Below are 16,917 nucleotides of genomic sequence, written 5' to 3'. Positions count from 1 at the left end.
AATTTCAGGATGTCTCTTATACTATGTGCAGAAGTGAACTGCATGCTTACTTTGTCACAAATGTTTTCCACATTGGTTTATTTTTTTAGTATTGTCTATGGAACTATCCCTAAAATATAACCTGAAAAGATTAGTCTTCATTTCGACGTGTTTCTGCATTATATTTTACATATTGATATCTCGCAAAATATGCCGAATGCGCGGTATTAATCCTTGTTGACTGAAGTTTGTCAACGCTGTTCTTTGTCTACGATCAGCCACATGTAAGCACGAAAGGGGCAATAGAAGTGAGGATTAGGCTGACCACGCTAGAAAGTTGGAACCAGGCGCGAAAACAAGTAAAGGCAATTAAGGTGAGAAACAAACGGTGTAATATCTTCAAACATAATGCGCTCAAGAAGCCTGTGTATGTCAAACGGATAAAATAGACTCGTCGGCGACTTACCTGCAGAATGGCGTCGTCTGTGATGTCATTGAAATCCGGGTGAGCTCTCAAGACGAGCTTCAAGCTTCCGGACACCAGAACTCTTTTAGCAGACAAGCCACGGAAAATCAGGCCCGTGATTGTCACGTCAGCTAGCGTTATTCAATCTACAAGATCAAAATATGAAGCCACCAGACCAAGAGTTTAAGGCTGCCGCCAGAGCAACGTGTGGGAGAAGCAAGACGCTGTCCCTGTAAGCAGTGCTTCTTTTTTGTAGGTATTGGTTGTGGTGTGTTCCTACGGCTTTGGCCCTTCCAATTAGTGTTCCTTACACAGACAACCGCTCTCTCTCCCTTCACAGAAGGAAAATAAGCTTGCAAAATAGTAAACGAAGCCGTATGCGTGGCTCTCGGGGGATGTGGCTAGAACGCTGGAGCGCCGTCCCCATTCCCGTTTGCACAAGGAAAAAAAGGGACTTTTTCAGCAGATCTTGGCTCGTGTTTTGCTTTTGCATGGCCCTTTTTTTTTAATAGGGAGGGGGGAGGGTACTTCGTTACCTTAGTCTTCAGAACGTATGTGCTCGCGTGCATCCATAGGGAATGGACAAACTGTGAAACAGATGTATGCATCAAGATGGGTGCCTCAGACCACCCTGAATACGCTCTTTGGCCGGGAGTGCGGTACGAATTGAAGCAGTTTGATCCTCGTAGACGGCGTGCAGCTTGCAATCGGGCAAATACAGTTCAAATTGTTTGCACGTTCACCAACACCAGCCTGAACGAAGGGGAGCGTGACAGTAAAAGGTGGCTTCCGACAGATTCCAAAAACATGCTCTCGTGTGCTGCACCTATTAAGAAAAAAATTATTCTGCTTACCTCCAAGGGGCCCTCGTTCAGTTTAACAGTAACCACAAATTCTACTCTTTTGGACAGAAGGTCTGTATCGCAAACATACCAGACTCGAAGCTATTTCATATTATACCGGACACGCCAGCGTGACTCGAAGAGATTCTATTGTAACATGCGAGGCCAACATGGCAGTTTCTCTCTCTCGAAATGTGGTTTCTCTCTGTGTCTTTGACAGTGTCAAGGAACTCTTGAATTACCCGCGGTTGCTCGCATCGCATCGAATGACAAAGGCCCTCTCGTAATCGGGCGCTCTCAAGATTGAAGTGCCGAAGGCCTGCTCTTTCTGGTAATTCCAAAGAACCTGCTGTGGTTCCGTCTTTCGGAGTGCGTCAGTCAGCGAACTGGCTATTTCACAGTAATTAGCGATATAGCGCTGGTTGTGGCCGGTTAAGCCAAGAAAGGCACGACTTGGCGTCTTTGTGAGCGGACTCGCATACTCTTTGGTAGGGGCAAGTTTTATCACAGAGGGTCTTCTATGTCAGCGACCGATCTCGTGTCCATGGTGGGTCACCTCTCCTCTAGCTAGCTGACACTTCTTGGCTCTCACTGTAAGGCCGGCTCCGCGTGTACTTTCTAGGAAGTTTCTATAAAATGTGCCACGTTCTCCTCCCACATTTGGGAGGACACCATGATGTCGTCAAGGTAGGGCAATCCGAAGCCCTTGAATCTGCGGAGCACCTTGTCCATCAGGCCCGGGAAGCAGAACGGCGCGTTTTTGAGCCCAAAACTTAACATTAGTAGCCGAAATGTACCCAAAGCAGAAATAAGTACCACGTACTCACTATACGAAAATGTACCCAGATGGGAGTAAATCGCTTGTTATCTAGCGTATTCCCATATGGGCGTTTTATATACTTTTTCGGGAGTTCAGCGTTTAGTCCCGAACAGACCAAAGTATTTTTTTTTGGGGGGGGGGGGGGTCGCAAGGGAGTAGGTACAGAACTCCCTTCAGTACGGGAGTTTTTACGCGAACCAATGAGAGTATTTATTTACTTCCATCGGGGAGTAAATATCACATCTCAGATGAATGAGAGAATAGTCCCATAGGTTCACGTAAAAACTCCCAGATAGATGTGAAAGAATACTCCCGTAGCTCCACCTAGGAACATATTCCTAGGTGGACCTACGGGAGTATTCTTTCACATCCATCTGGGAGTTTTGTGCGTGAACCTATGGGACTATTCTCTCACATCCATCTGGGTTTTACTACCTGGACCAAAAGGAGTATTCTTTCGCATCCATTTTGGAGTTATTACGGGGACCTATGGGAGTAATGTTTCATATCCATCTGAGGTATAACCTGGACCCACGGGAGTATTCTTTCACATCCAACTGGGAGTTGTAACGCGTGCCTACGGGAGTATTCTTTCATGTCCACCTGGGAGTTATAGCGTGTACCTACGGGAGTAATCCTTCACATCCACCTAGGAGTTTGAATGGAGATTTCTGAGAGTATTTTCTTGCTACCTTTAAGGGGTTTCTTTAAAGTCAGGAAGTGTGAAAGAAAAGGGAGAAGCAGGTAGCATCATGCACAAAATAAATTTATTGCATACATTATGTACACTTCTTGCGCAAGTCTTGTGTGGCAAGAGCTCATGTTGCCTTGGGCGAAAACTGGCTTATACCTCGTCAGACGGCCATTTCAGTGACCTTCAGAGCAAACTCCTTAAAAAAAAATCTGCCAAAAAGTGCATGCCGAAAGGCACATGCAAAGCCGAGATCGTGAGCTAGCTGATTCGCCGATTCTTTGAAGGGGCCCATTCTGACGGCCATTTAAATGCCGTCTGGCAGTGGTATTACAGTGTAGGGCACACAGACTAACAGTGCTACACAAGCCACGATTGCTTTGTAGAAATTTATGAATTCCAGTTCCTTGACCTGCAACTTCATGTAGCACAGTCCTTAAACTGCTTGCTCAATAAAAGCCAACATTTTGCGTGCCTTCTTTACGTACACACTAGACGTTTTTACACCCCTTAGGGGTCTAAAGCACTTGTCCCAGGAGGCGCACTTTTTAGAGTGCAAATGAGCACCCCTTTGCCAAACCACCCTGTAGAGGTGTGAAGTGGTATAAGGTGCACGGTGCTATGCACCCCAACCAAGGGTGGTGATACTGATCTTAATAAGTGCTCGAGGGTGATTTATTCTAATTGAAATAGGCTTTTGTAAAAAAACATATTTGCACAGATGATTTCGTTACAGATGAGCACTTAGCCAAGCCGACACTTTGTACGGGCAGGGTTGCACTAAAAGTGGACGCTTATCTAAAATTAGTTGATTACCTTTTTCAGATACTGGTTTCACAGCTGTTGCGAAATTGAAGACAGTCACCTCCCGAAACCAGTCATTTTTTTTGTAAATCCTGAAAATAGCACACAGATAAAAAAAAGGAAAATATAATTTCACCAAAGGCAGTGGTATTGTAGTGGTCCAAAAAGTATTGTATCCCACAAGCTGTTTTGTGTGCAAGAATCTTTCTCAATTGTTTTTTCTGAGGTTAGTGCTCATTTCACGAAAAATAAGCTGGTCTAAGAAGGTGACTGCCTTCATTTTCACAATATGTGCCGGTGCCATCAAATCAGTAACTAAAAAGCTAATTCATGGAATTTAGGTAATAAGTCCACTTTTAGCTGCCATCTTGCCTGTATAAAGTATCTGCAAGGACAAGTGTAACTCAGCTGTAAAAAGATATTTTGTATGAAAAAAAAAGTTATTTTACAAGAATGTTTCGATGAGAATGAATCACCCTGTATCTCAGCACCTGTCAATCTGGCTTCAGTATACCAGGTATGGCAACCAGAATACCACAAAGTATGAAGAGCAGATAACTGATGAAATAAGGAGAGATGCAAAAGTACAGTGCCAGCATAGGACCTTGTTACAGAAACTGGATTCATTATTTGATATTGTGCAATGCATCGGCATACATGCTACTTGAAGCAGCTGTGCATTATATGCACTGTCAGATAATGAAGGCAAGATGTGCATGGCAGAAAAGGTAACATTTCAATGTGAAGCTTAACTTATGTTCAAACGGAAGTTATAGGAAAATCTTGCGTAATTTAAGCTTTACTTCCCACAAATTTGGAAGGAGAATAAAAAAAAATATCACAGAATCTGTTCCATGCCTAAAGCTTCTGAATTTATTAATTGCTCGATGGTCTTAATACTCGTCTACTTTCACAAAACAGAAGTTTTCCCTACGAATCGATAAGTGGGAGACATTCTCAATCATCATTTTAAAGAGGGAGCCTGCCACCAGTCTCCATGTGCCATTAAAAGTGTCCAATCGTCAAACTGCCAACACTGAAGTGTGATATGGACCACATGCATAATGAGCACTTGCTCATGCAGACTATGCAATGTTAGAAAGTGTATGATACAAACGTAGATAACAAGGAGCTTAGCTTGTTCAATCCTGACACTTGGTCCTTGCATCCTGCTCTGGCTCGTCGGTTATTTGCCTAGCATGAGGTGGTACCGTAGTACCTTTACACTTTTTCCCAGGGCATGGCGAGTGGCATCAGCTGCATACAAACAGCATGTGATAAAGTTGCAAGTAAGTAAAAGTTATAAAACGAAAAAAAGAGCTGAAAGGAAAATTAAATTAATAACTATTTATTGAGCTATTACGTGAGCACAAAAAATAATGAGGTGTGTCCGCCACACACATATCAAAATGCAATACTTGAGGCATTCTATTAAATATCAACATATATAGGCCTAGATGCTACTAAAAGTCGAGAAAAAATTGAGTCAATAAAAGCCAACTGAATTAATAATCATTTATTGAACTGCAAGGTGAGCACAACAAAATAAGCAGGTATGTTCTCCATACAAATAACAAAATATATATCTTAAATATCACAGCGTAGGCTTAAGATGCTAGCAAAAATATAAGAAAAAACAAATAAATACGGATTATCTCAGTATATCGCAATGGTTCTTGATAAAATGGCGAAAACAGGAGAGCAATTTAGATGCCTTCCGTTTCGATAGTATACTTTTTGTTCCATTGCACATTCAACTTTCATTTAGGACCCTAATGTTGAATAACAATCAAGCTACACTTTTTTTTTAGCGTAGGGGTTAAGACATTAAAACAAGCTACTATATTTTCCAGACTATAGTCCACATCCGGTGTGTAATTCGCAAAAGTAAATTTCCGCAAAAAAAAGTATTTTCTTAGATAGTCCGCACTCCGTGTATAGTTCGCAGGGAAAACTTCAGGCTGGAGAACTCCACAGAACGGATATCTGCGGATGGATGTCAGGGGGATTTTTTTTTTATTCGCTCGTCAGCCAATCGCAGAGCTCCTCAACATTAGGCTTGACCCAAGTTGGTTGCTCCCGGGCTCCCAAGCAAACGTGTCAGATGCGAGGTATCAAAAGCCTGGGAAACACACTGACGGTAAGAGCTTGTCTTGATTACTTTATCCCAGCGTAAAATATCCAAGACACGGCAATCTGGCCTAACCAGTTTTTTAACTTTTAGACATGTATAGTTTGTGGATTACAATTTGGAAAATATGGTACATTTCTTTGAGTTAGAGTTAGAAAGTTAAAAGTTAAAGGGGTGCTGTACTGACATTTTACACAAAACAAGGGACCGGAAGCACACAGTGGGATGCTACAGACCCCAAAACATCACTCATGCAGGAGTATCTCAACTGGATGGCCATATTTTCGGTAAAAAAGGGCTAATTGAGCAATGCGTGTGACGTCACGATTCTCCCAGAAGTTCCTCGCTTCCTCTCCTACTGACTTTGCCTTCTCGCCTGCAAATAACCTCAGCTGCCCGAATGGTGCGGCGAAGAGGCAAAGGGGAGAGGAGAATACAGACGTCACAAGCTTTGTTCAATCGTGCTCATATTCCGAAAATACAGCCATCCGTACATGATACCGTCATATGAGTTATATTCTCAGGTTTGCGGCATCCCACCTACTGCTCTTGCCTCGTTTCGTGCCATCCAAATCTCAATTCAGCATCCCTTTGGTACTAGAACGGTTGTTTGTCGGCCTCGTTGCTTTTACTCTCTTGCGACCTTGTTCAGGAATTTTCTCACAATTGGCCTCGGAGTAGTGCCGCGGAGGCCGACAAACAACTGTTCTAGTACGGCAACTGTGTTTGCTGCCTTTGTCGACTTTATATTAAAAAGCCAGTAAGCCGCCATGATGGCAGCGATGCCTTCCTCTGGATTCTTCAAGGAGGGAAACCGCTTCCTATAGGCTTCGTGCACTAATGTCAAATCGCATACTTTTGAACACCACATAAAAGGAGGAGAGGAAACCTGCTTTTGTAAGACTATTGAGTGACAGGTTAATCTTCTGGCAGTAGAATAGCGACGCCTGTGCAAATCCGGGAGGCTCCTGACAAGAGGGAAGCTCCTTCTTCCCCTTTTTTCTGGAAGTCATCGGAAATGACGTCATGTGCAAGCCACGTATCGACAGCGAGGTACAAAAAGTCAGCCCCCTCGGAGTCATTGCCAGAGTACACGACGCATGGCATTGCCTGGGATGTCTTGCTCCTGTGTTGGCAAACAAAATCAATGCATTGTAATGCAGGAACCATGTGCGATAGTCTTCTCTAAATCATCACAGTTAAAATATCACTATCTACCAGCGAGCTGGCCCAGTGTTGTTTGCTATAGTTACTTAGTCTATGTGAAATGTGTAATGCCCCCGCCCCCTGCAGGCCTGATTATACTTGTACAGATTGCACCGTAGACAAGTGGCAGTAAATCATGCTTTCCCAGCACTGAAAAATATGCAGGATCATCAATGCAACAGGGACACCTGCATTATCTCTGCGATTAGGGAAATTTCGACAATACTAGCCAGAAGTCTGGTTGCACATGGAGACGTAAATTTTGCTTTGGGTTGCTCATTGCAAAAAAGCCAGAATCAGTCAACAGGAGCCCACATTCTCTTTGTGTGATCTCTTGATCTGCAATTACTTCACATCCCATGCACAGCTGGGCAAAAATATTTTGCTTTAGGTGGTTAGTAATCTTGTGGAAACTACTTTTGGCCGTGATATTCCCAACCATCAGTGTGTCAGAAAAGACAGCCACTGGATCTTTTGTACCTTTCAGCAAAAGTGTGCCGTGCTGTGAGTAGAAAGCTTGCTTGTCCAAGTTGTAGTCTAACACGTGATGCAGTGCCATCGGCGCCTTATTGGCTCCCCCGAGACCATGCGACTCCTAAGCATCATTCTTAACTGCACAACTTTGCTCAACTCTGATCTAGATGAAGGCTAAACTATTTACAAGCATGGAACATGGCTCTATCCGTTGTGCGAGAAAAGTGCTAGTTTGTAACGTACCACACGCTTTCTGCCATGAACAAAAAAATTAAAAACTAATGAGATGGATACATCACAATTGCCTATGTGCACCAATGTTGCCTAAACATTTGCTTAGAAAGATTGTGCACAAGGAAATTCATAAAAGTGCTAGGTTACATTCTGCAACCTATGCTAGGAAAAATAGTTGAGAGCTTACCTCCTCTGCAACAAACAGATGTGACAGTGCCATGGTTCTCTTGACATTGTGACCCACGATCATCGTAGCCGCTACTGCCGAGATGTCTGAAAAAATAGTTGCACCGTTCCAGCATAAGGTTAGTAGGAATTCTCTGCAGTTTCCATGCACCCTCCACGGCGCTTGCCCACATGATTTCGCAAGGTCCATTGAAGTTGGAGCTTCGGATACTAAAAGGAGTGTGGAGCTGGATGTAGTGCTGTACAATGATACTCCTTGTAAGCGTCTGAAACGTATTGGCGAAGCCTCTTGGCTCCAGCTGGTATCAGGGGCAGCAGCAGAAGACGACCAAGACCACGCTAATGTTCTGAGCGCGCCTATTTACAGCGTCATTTTAACGAGTCCGAGGCAACGATTGGCGACCATTTGTTTCAGTTAGTCCCATAACCACCTGTTGCACAAAATACTGTGCCCTGACATTAGCACCCGTCACAGATTCGCAATTGTATAGAGCGTATGGTTGTCTCATGACTGTTCCCGAAATGCTCACGTTCTAATCGACGGAAATGTTGCTGCGGTGGACGTTCATCCGAAGTTGGTTGGTTTCGGAGCAGACGACTCTTGGCTACCAAACAACAACTGATTCCTCCGGGCCTCGCGCCTGACATTTGGCGTAGCGACACAAATGCTCCCATGACGTTGGGTCACGTGCCTCGTTCTGGCGCTCTTACTGGGTCGCGGGGCCCTAGCCTCCACAATTCGCCAAGTTATCGTGAAACAGAGTACAGCGTGGCATTGTAACATAGAGAGAGTAGGCCGGCGAGCTGGTTGACTTTACACATTTTTGAAAAACTGGAAACGACGGACGAAAAAGGGGATAACGCACAAGACAACTCAAACGCAGCTACTAAACTTTGTGTGCAGTCCTTTATATACTATTTCTCCCACACGTCTCCCGGAAACTGCGCACGTCGCTAGGACTTTCAGCCAGGGTACATCTCGTCTTCACCTCATTTCAAACCACCGAACTCAGTTCGTACGCAGCACCGCAAACAAAGCTTTCTGTCACAAACCCCCAATGTCGGACCCAACGCACGCCTTTACACAAACTCCAAGGCCTAACCCGCATGTTGTACAATGGACCCACACTGAAACTGATCAAGCGACATCGGAACAGAAACAATTACAGCAGCTAAAACTTTTGGGTCGCTTCATCTAGTCTGATCGACGGCTGACTGATACAATTGCCTACAGTCGTGGTTCTGATTGTCTTTTTCAAGACTCTTTTTGCACAATCTTTTTCTTTGCTTAAAACAACAGTACATCTCCAATTAGGCAAACAATTATTGCATTCCTGCACATATTTAGCAATTTCAAAGTTTGGAGACCCGTTCTTAACTGCCCTCATGTGTTCAAGCAGCTTATCATTCAAGCACTTTTTCGTCTACCCCACGGAGGTGAATCCACAGGCCATCGGGAGATCATATACTACACCAACCTGGCAATCAACAGCGGCTTCCCTATGCCGTTTTTGACGACCCCGCGCTCCACCCGCGCACGGCGTAAGCCTGTTCAATCTAAAGTCGGAAGTGAAAACCACCTTTACCCTGAACCTCCGAGCAACCGCCAGCAAGTTGTGCGAACATTTATGGAAAAAATAAAAAAAGAAATGCTCACCACCCTTATCTGTTTTCTTCCTTTCCTCACCTCTCCTCTGAATCCCACAGACACACTTCCTTGCGACCCCCTCCTTAGTGTTACGATTATACCCTGCCTCCGTTATGCGTGCCAATTGCCTCATAACAGCTTCATGTACTTTATGTTGACAGCATATTTTTTCACGCGTTGTCTAGCAGAGACATCACTACCCCGCGTTTAACCAATTCTGATTGACAACTTTTTCAGGCAACAGAGGTTTTACCGCTAGATTTCCATGTTCCCAGCACAACCCGCCCTACGTGTTTAAGATCCAACACCTTCATCAGACTCCTTACTGCTAAAGGTCAACCCAGGCGCTGCTTGTACTATGAAATCTTTGATCTTAGGCAGTGCCCCCTTCTCAACCGAACATATCAAAATGTCATCAGTGATTATCCATCAATGGATCATCACTGACCCTGCTGGGAATGATTGCGCCGCTTGCCCCAAAGCCAAATCCAACGGAACCAAATATACCTCGGACAACGCCGGTGCCAACGATAAACCGATGAACACTCCTTCCTTTTGAGCAAATTTACCCTCCGCAAATTCTACAGCTGTGGAGTGCAGATACAATTTCCTTAAGTTCAGAAAACTCCCTACGTCTATCCCCAAGTGCGACTGGAACCGAACCAAACTTGCCTCCAACCTCGGGCGCCAACCTTAATCTCGAGAGAACCAGTGGTTGATGGAGGGAAGAATATGTCTTCAATGTCTGGTGACACGACTTCGCACTTTTGGTGGTGGAAAGACGTCAAACAGTTCACTAGCTCTTCCGACTTCCTGAGAACGATTGGGCTGGTCATCTTGATTGTCGACAATCAACTTTGGAAAAATGTCGACACAGCTTTCTGCCAAGTTCCATTTTCGTTGACAACTACCTTGAGTGGCAACATAGGCTTGTCTTTTAGAAAAAAATTGGTAGAAAACAAGTCCCTCGTGACCCCTCCAAACTTTTTTTCCGACTTTCTGCATGTCACATTCATTGAGTATTTCCAACACATTCCTTTTGAGCTCTCTGAGATTAATCTTGCAAGGCTGGAACAACCCCCAATCTCTGCTCTTGATTCCTCTTGAAACTCGGGCTCTGGCAAAATCGCAAACTTACCGGTTTTGTCAGTATGAAGCACCGAAAGTATCTACTAACTTTTTCTTAAGCTCCTTTATTGCCGTGAAATTTCTATTTTCAGGTGTTCCCAACACCCATCAACCTTGAAACTGCCTTAATTGATTGCACTACGAATCCTTGCCTGGCGTCCATTGGAACCTTCGCAGATATATGTGTGGATGCACGGCACAATATCGAATCTTGACGGCTCCACGTTCATGCGATACTCGGAGCTTTTTCGAAGAAAGAAGCCGAACGCTTCGAGACGACAACATTCATTGGGTTTATCACGTTGGAGTACTTTGGACCCACTTTCTTCTGCCCATTCTTATCTACCTGGGAATTTTCCTTGTAAGACCTGACCCTATTTTTCATTAATGCTTCTTTTCTGCTGTATGACCATAATTCTTCGTTTTTTTTGTGCAACACTTCCGAAATTGGTGCTCGTTTGAACTACGGTACATGTCTCCCCGCAATGCCTTGTTGTGTTCCAGCTTAGACTCGTCTGGGTTCAACAGGTGCCGAAATAGCGACCATGGACTGCGGGTGTAAAGTTGGTCCTTGAGTCCATCGCAGATCTGTGTCCACTGTTGTTCTGTTAAGTGCACCGCGTGCTGCTCTATATCTCGGAACAGGAGGGCTAGGCGCCGCCTCAGCTTCCTGTTGCTCTTGCCGGACGTCTTCCATCTTTTGTGGACGGATGCGTATGCTTTTAACATGTGGGCAAGCTTCGTGTCGACTTCTTGGCCTGGGTGGGATTGGTGGCCTCGCGCGTGACGGCCCTTTCATCGTCGTTGAGCGATTCTGTCCACTCTTCTAGCGAGTCGATGGGGCCCCTGTCCCTCCTTCGGTCGCGGAACTTGTCCCAGTCCGTCAGGAGGCAGATGGTGACTCCTCTCGGTGCTGCTATGCAGAAGTCTATTTGGATCTCCAGTATCTAATGGTCGCTTCTCAGCTTTTCGGGGGTGTTACTCCACGTCGCCTCCGAGACGTTGGCAGCGTACGTCAAGTCTGGGCTGGTATCCCTGGTGATGCTGTTGCCGCACCTCGAGGGCTGGTTCAGGCCATTCAGTATGCGCCATTAAACATCGGGATGCCTGTCGTTTTATTGATTTGCCCTTGGTTGTTTCGTGCTTGTAGCTCCATCCGATACAGGGAGCACTAAAGTCTCGCAGCACTACCACCGGGCCGCCGGCCGCGATACTCGATGCTGTGGGGATGACATCGGCTATGTCGGTTCCGTGCTCTTTAGGGAGGAGTACGTAATACAGATGACCGTGCTCAGTTGTTTTTTCTTAGGAAGGAGTTCAACCACTACAAGTTTATTACGCCCCTGTAGCGTGGCGTCGTGCTGCTTGACTGGAATGTCACGTCTGACGAACGTGTTGACGGGTCTCTTGATATTCCCGTTGCTCTGCTCGTAGCGAGCGTAACCCGGTATGTTACAATTCTCGCTGGAGTCCTGTATGGCTATGACTTCTGGTGGGGTCTCAGAGGAGAAGAGGTGCATCCGCAGGGCGTTGATCTTGGTGCCCAGTCCTCCCCCGTTCTATTGCCAAATGACGAGCTTGCGCGGCGTGTTGTTACTGGCCATGCTCAAATATCGAGGGTGCTGTAACTGGTACCGACGTACCGCCGGCGGCCCAACCCCATTGAGCCTGTTTGAGTCTTGTGAGCCTATCTTCTACCTGTTGGGACCGCTCTTCCATCTTCTGGAAGCGCTCAGCGAAGTGTTCGTCCAGCTGTTGGAAGCGAATGTTAACCGCCTTGGCCAGCTCTGTGATTGCCGTAAGGGTCTTTTCTTCCTCTGTTGAGTTCGGGCATCGTACCTTTTTTGCGTCGCCTGACTGCTACAGGTTCCTCTTGAGAGGTTGGCTCTGATTGGACTGAGCCTTGTCCCTTGAAGGTCTCTGCTTGACTCTTGAAGGCATTGTTCTGCTCACTGAGTTGTTGGATGGTTTTCAGTGCCTGTCGGGGCTGCTGCTGCGTTTCCGCCAGTTTTCTATCCATGATAGCAAGCTATGCCGCCATTCTGGGGTCTCTCGGTGGCTGGGCAGTAGCCGCCGCCTGTTGTAATTCGAGTTGCTGCTGTGTGTTGGCTGTGTTAGGTTTGGTTTTGGTGGCCGCCGCGTATCCCGCATTCCTGTTCTTGTCACCCCTTCCATTGGAGGGGTCCTCCTGGTTCACGGGCGGGAACGAGGCCGATCTCGCCCTGAATCCCACTCTGGGTAATCGATGCCTGCGGTCCTCCCTGGGCTTTACCTTCTGTCTGGGGACGTACTTCTTGTTACATTCCTTGCTGCCGGAGAAGTGCTTGCCTCCACAGATGATGCAGTTCGGCGTGCACGTGTAGGCTCTTCTGCTGTCCACTATCGGTGGGAGCTCGTGCTCCACTCCACAGTTCGGGCATAGCTTGCTCCCACCCGGCGGGCATGTGTCAGCCCAGCGTCCCATTTGGTGGCACGACGTGCAAGCTTGCTTCCTCTCACGATCCTCGTAGAATTGACAAATAATGGGGCCGTAGCACAGGCAGCTGGGCACCTCGTTCCCTCCGACGGTCACCAAGATGGCCTTGGATTTTCCCATTCGGCGGGCTGCAACGATCTCCAAATGCGGGTTGCCAAGTTGTACTTCCTCGAATATCTCCTCGGTTGTGCGTACCGCGTCGAGGCACAGTACGTTGGGCAGCACGTATCTCCAGGTGTCTGTCGGTTCCGCCACATAGGCATACACTTCTACTGACTTTGCCTTGAGCATGATTTGTCTGTATGATGTGAACGCCTTGACTCTTTCGGGCTGTCCGTGTTCACAGAGACGGTGTTACTTCACGAGTTGATCTTGAAGAGGTTAGCACTGAGTACCTCTCACTGCGATAGCTGGGTCGCATATATTATCGCAGCCGTAACTTCATCCAGTGAGATCTGTCCAAGATCGAGCGCTTTTGGTCGGAACGTCATTTTAAATAGTCTGTCCGGTGGCGTGACAGTGGGTCTCGTAGTAGATGCAGCTGCTGCGCGGGCGTGGCTGCGGCTTCTACTCTTGCGAAGCTTATTTGCGATCTTGGTTGGGGGCAGCTCTGAGCTTCTACCGGTGTCTCGCGGCTCCTCGCGAACCTGGTTCTTCCCCTGAACATGCCTTATAATTTTGTCGGTAGCCTCTTCCCTCTTGACTCGGGGAGAGGCTTCCTCATCGGTATCCATACCGCTTGCGGAGGGTTGGGTTGAGCGCGCTAGGCCTTGCGTGTCACACATGGTGCCTCCTTAGCTCACCTCACTTAGCGCCAAAAAATAGACTAAATAAATGCTCAGAATGCCTGAATTGTATCCCCTTCAGGTGTAGAAGCGTAGAAAGAGCTCACAACTGGTAAATCTACGGAGATGTTCGGCGAAGGGCGGCTGCAAAAGCGTCGGCGAAAAGCTCCGGACCTGATCCGATACTGAGCAGACGTCGAATTCCGATCTTCGCCCGACCTGAACTGAGACGTGAAGCGTGGCCTCCGCGATCTGCTGCCGGCGGGGCGCCGTTGCTCCGGCCGTCCCAATCGGCCGGAGAGAGCGTAAGTTGAAAAGGGGCGTGGCCGCGTCTTTCGCCGCACCGCGGCGCGCGTAGCCTAAGGTCGCTAGAGTTCCTGTGTAGCTACCTACGGTAGCTCCCGTAGGGAGCCTATACAGGAACTCTAAAGGTCGCTTTCCCTGTCGCGGGCGGGCGTAGAGGACAAAAACTCGGCCGTTGCAGCCTGTGTGAGACGTTTAATGGAAAATTACTACCGCTCATCAATGTAGTAGATCGTAGTAGTTACAGGTGCCATTAATTCTTAGCCGTTTAAATTTTTTTGTGGACTGGGCCTGTTGTGAAGCATAAGTGAATTTATTGCACAGCAGTAATTTTTATTTTTGCGGTCACGCAGCGTTAAAAAGGATAAGGCGTCTTGTTTTATTTCTGGAAAACCTGTATTTGTTATTTTAGTATGTGAAGGTAGTTTTTATGTGAACAAACAGCGCAGTGCGCCTTGATTTTTTTTTCTTTTTTGTACCAACGATATCAATTTTTTTGTGTGCATTCATTCAAGAGGAAAAGTAAGTGAAGTGTATAGCTTTCACAGCGCACAGGTGTCTTACAAACCATTGTTCCAATCCAGTGTTGAATAGGACAAACTTCCTGCAATGCTTAAGGTTGAAGTTGCAGGCTGGAACTGGGTCACTTTTTTTTATTATGAGGGTTAACGCGTCGACGCTACACATGCGATGAGGCGCGCCGTAGTAGATGGCTCCGGATTAATTGTGACCAATGAACTCCTACTTCTGGCGAACTTTAACACAGGACTAAGAAAGAAAAGACGAAACACACGCTAGACTTCAACTTGGTTATGCAAAAGGGAACAGGAATACAGGCATATATGTACATGATTTGAAAAAACAAACAATCAAACAAGCACATGATTCCGCGGAAATGAAACGGCGCAACGTTTTACGCGCCGGCGCAACGGCGGCGTAATTGTGACCACCTGGGCATGGGCGCCGGCAGGATTTTACCTTGAGGTGGCAAATCTATTGTTGCGCGAAGGAAGAGCGAGAGGACATGGGGGTAAGGTGAAAGTTCTGGGTCGTTTGGGTGGGGAGGGGAAGTGCCCCTTTTGCACCCCCTCCACCCATGTGATTGGGGATTTTTAACGAGTGCCTAAATCTGGAACACGCGGGCGCTTTCGCCTCCAGCAGAAAAGGGGCCGCGATTCGAACCTGAGGTCCTTGAAGTCAGCAGAATATTTTTCCCGCGGTTGCTAAAAGCATTGGAGGCTAATGCACCGAAGCTACTGCTGGGCAAGAGGACAAACAAGGTCATTTCAAGATACAGGACACTTTATTTACAGCAACAAAAAAGGATGGTTTGCAGCATATTTTTCTCCATTGCGCACTTCTGTACACGGAGCACATTGCAGAGTAGTGACTTACATACTAGTTTATACATGACACTTAATTTACAGAAACATCCCCAAGAATGAGGCACATAGTATGCACCATGTTTTTTATGCGTTGCACAATTTCACACGCGGAGCACTTTCCGGCACAGTGGCTTACATGCAAGCTTTTTCCGGTAAGCTACCCTATCTGTCACAGCCGCACCAACATTGGACAAGAGTGGCTTAATAAACTTGTCGAAGACCACTGACAGTGTGCTCGCACCATGCTCAACTCTTGCTGGGCATACAAAAAGGGGGCACCGTTCAAGGTGAGGCAAAATCAGTCCAGCCAGCTGCTGACGCACATTGCTCTTTTTTATGTGCGGCAGGGCAATGTCAACAGCCTTCTTAATGGTCACAAGAACCATGAGAAATTCAGGCTTTGGGAAAGTTAGGCCACCCCTTGACTGCAGGCTAATTAGCCCCATTAGCACAGGACTGGATGCATCTGATTAATGAAGGGAAGGGCAGAAGCTACATGTTCTCCGCTCTTCGACCGCTCTCGCCACAAACCCGGCTATGTAAGCAATGCTAGCATTCACTATGGTTGGCGGTGGCCGCTGCACTGAAAAAGAAAATACCCAAATATGAAACTAAACACCAGAATAAAGCATCCAGTGAGAGCATAAAAATTGTGTTTGGCAGTAAAGTAAACAGAGCAAACTTTAGACAGCCCATAAAAACAGATCTTGAGTGTAATGCAAATGCAGCACTAATTGCGAGCAAACTTTAGACAGCCCATATAAACAGATCTTGAGTGTAATGCAAATGCTGCACTAATTGTGTTTCTGCCCAGCCCTCATCAACTTAAATTTTTGTGCATTGCTAACAATCAGCCTTTATAGCTTTCAGATAAAGCGAATGAGCATGGTGTTTTTTTGTTTTATCTTGCATTTAATAACACTTTAATGAGCCTCTACTCATCTACTTACGAGGAAGCGCTTTGAGTGGCGTAAACAGCCCGTCGATTTCCATCACGAAATCTTGAGGTGCAGTGCAACTAAAAAAGATGTGCAAAAGATTATTAGAGAAAAGGCTGCCGGCTGCAAAAGAACAACAGTCAGGCAAGCAAGCATTAGGTCTTGAAAAACATTTGATGTAGCATACCTGGCTAGGGCAACTTGAAATGTCTCAGTCGAAACATGTGTGGCTGCTTGTGCTGTTCCTTCAGCTGGAACATCCACTACAGGGGACGTCACGCTCATGGAAGCCCTATGTATGCTGCAAAACACATGTAAAATAGGCGCAACCACTTGTGAGCAGCAGTCCTCTATACTTTTAAAACTATAAGCTACACACGTCTGCTATCTCAGATGTGTGAGGCCATGAAAAATTAAAGGG

At 46.4% G+C, this 16,917-nt stretch overlaps 1 pseudogene; it reads right to left on the bottom strand.

The window, feature by feature from the left end:
- Positions 1–15,659: 15,659 nt before the first annotated feature.
- Positions 15,660–16,801, bottom strand: LOC121048178 (annotated as a pseudogene).
- Between the last annotated feature and the right edge of the window lie 116 nt (positions 16,802–16,917).

The sequence above is a fragment of the Ixodes scapularis genome, unplaced genomic scaffold, assembly GCF_016920785.2.
Source record: "Ixodes scapularis isolate PalLabHiFi unplaced genomic scaffold, ASM1692078v2 PGA_scaffold2__306_contigs__length_199485367, whole genome shotgun sequence".
Taxonomy (NCBI): domain Eukaryota; kingdom Metazoa; phylum Arthropoda; class Arachnida; order Ixodida; family Ixodidae; genus Ixodes; species Ixodes scapularis.
The sequence above is the reverse complement of the archived record's forward strand: the minus strand, read 5'-3'. Positions and strand labels throughout refer to the sequence as shown.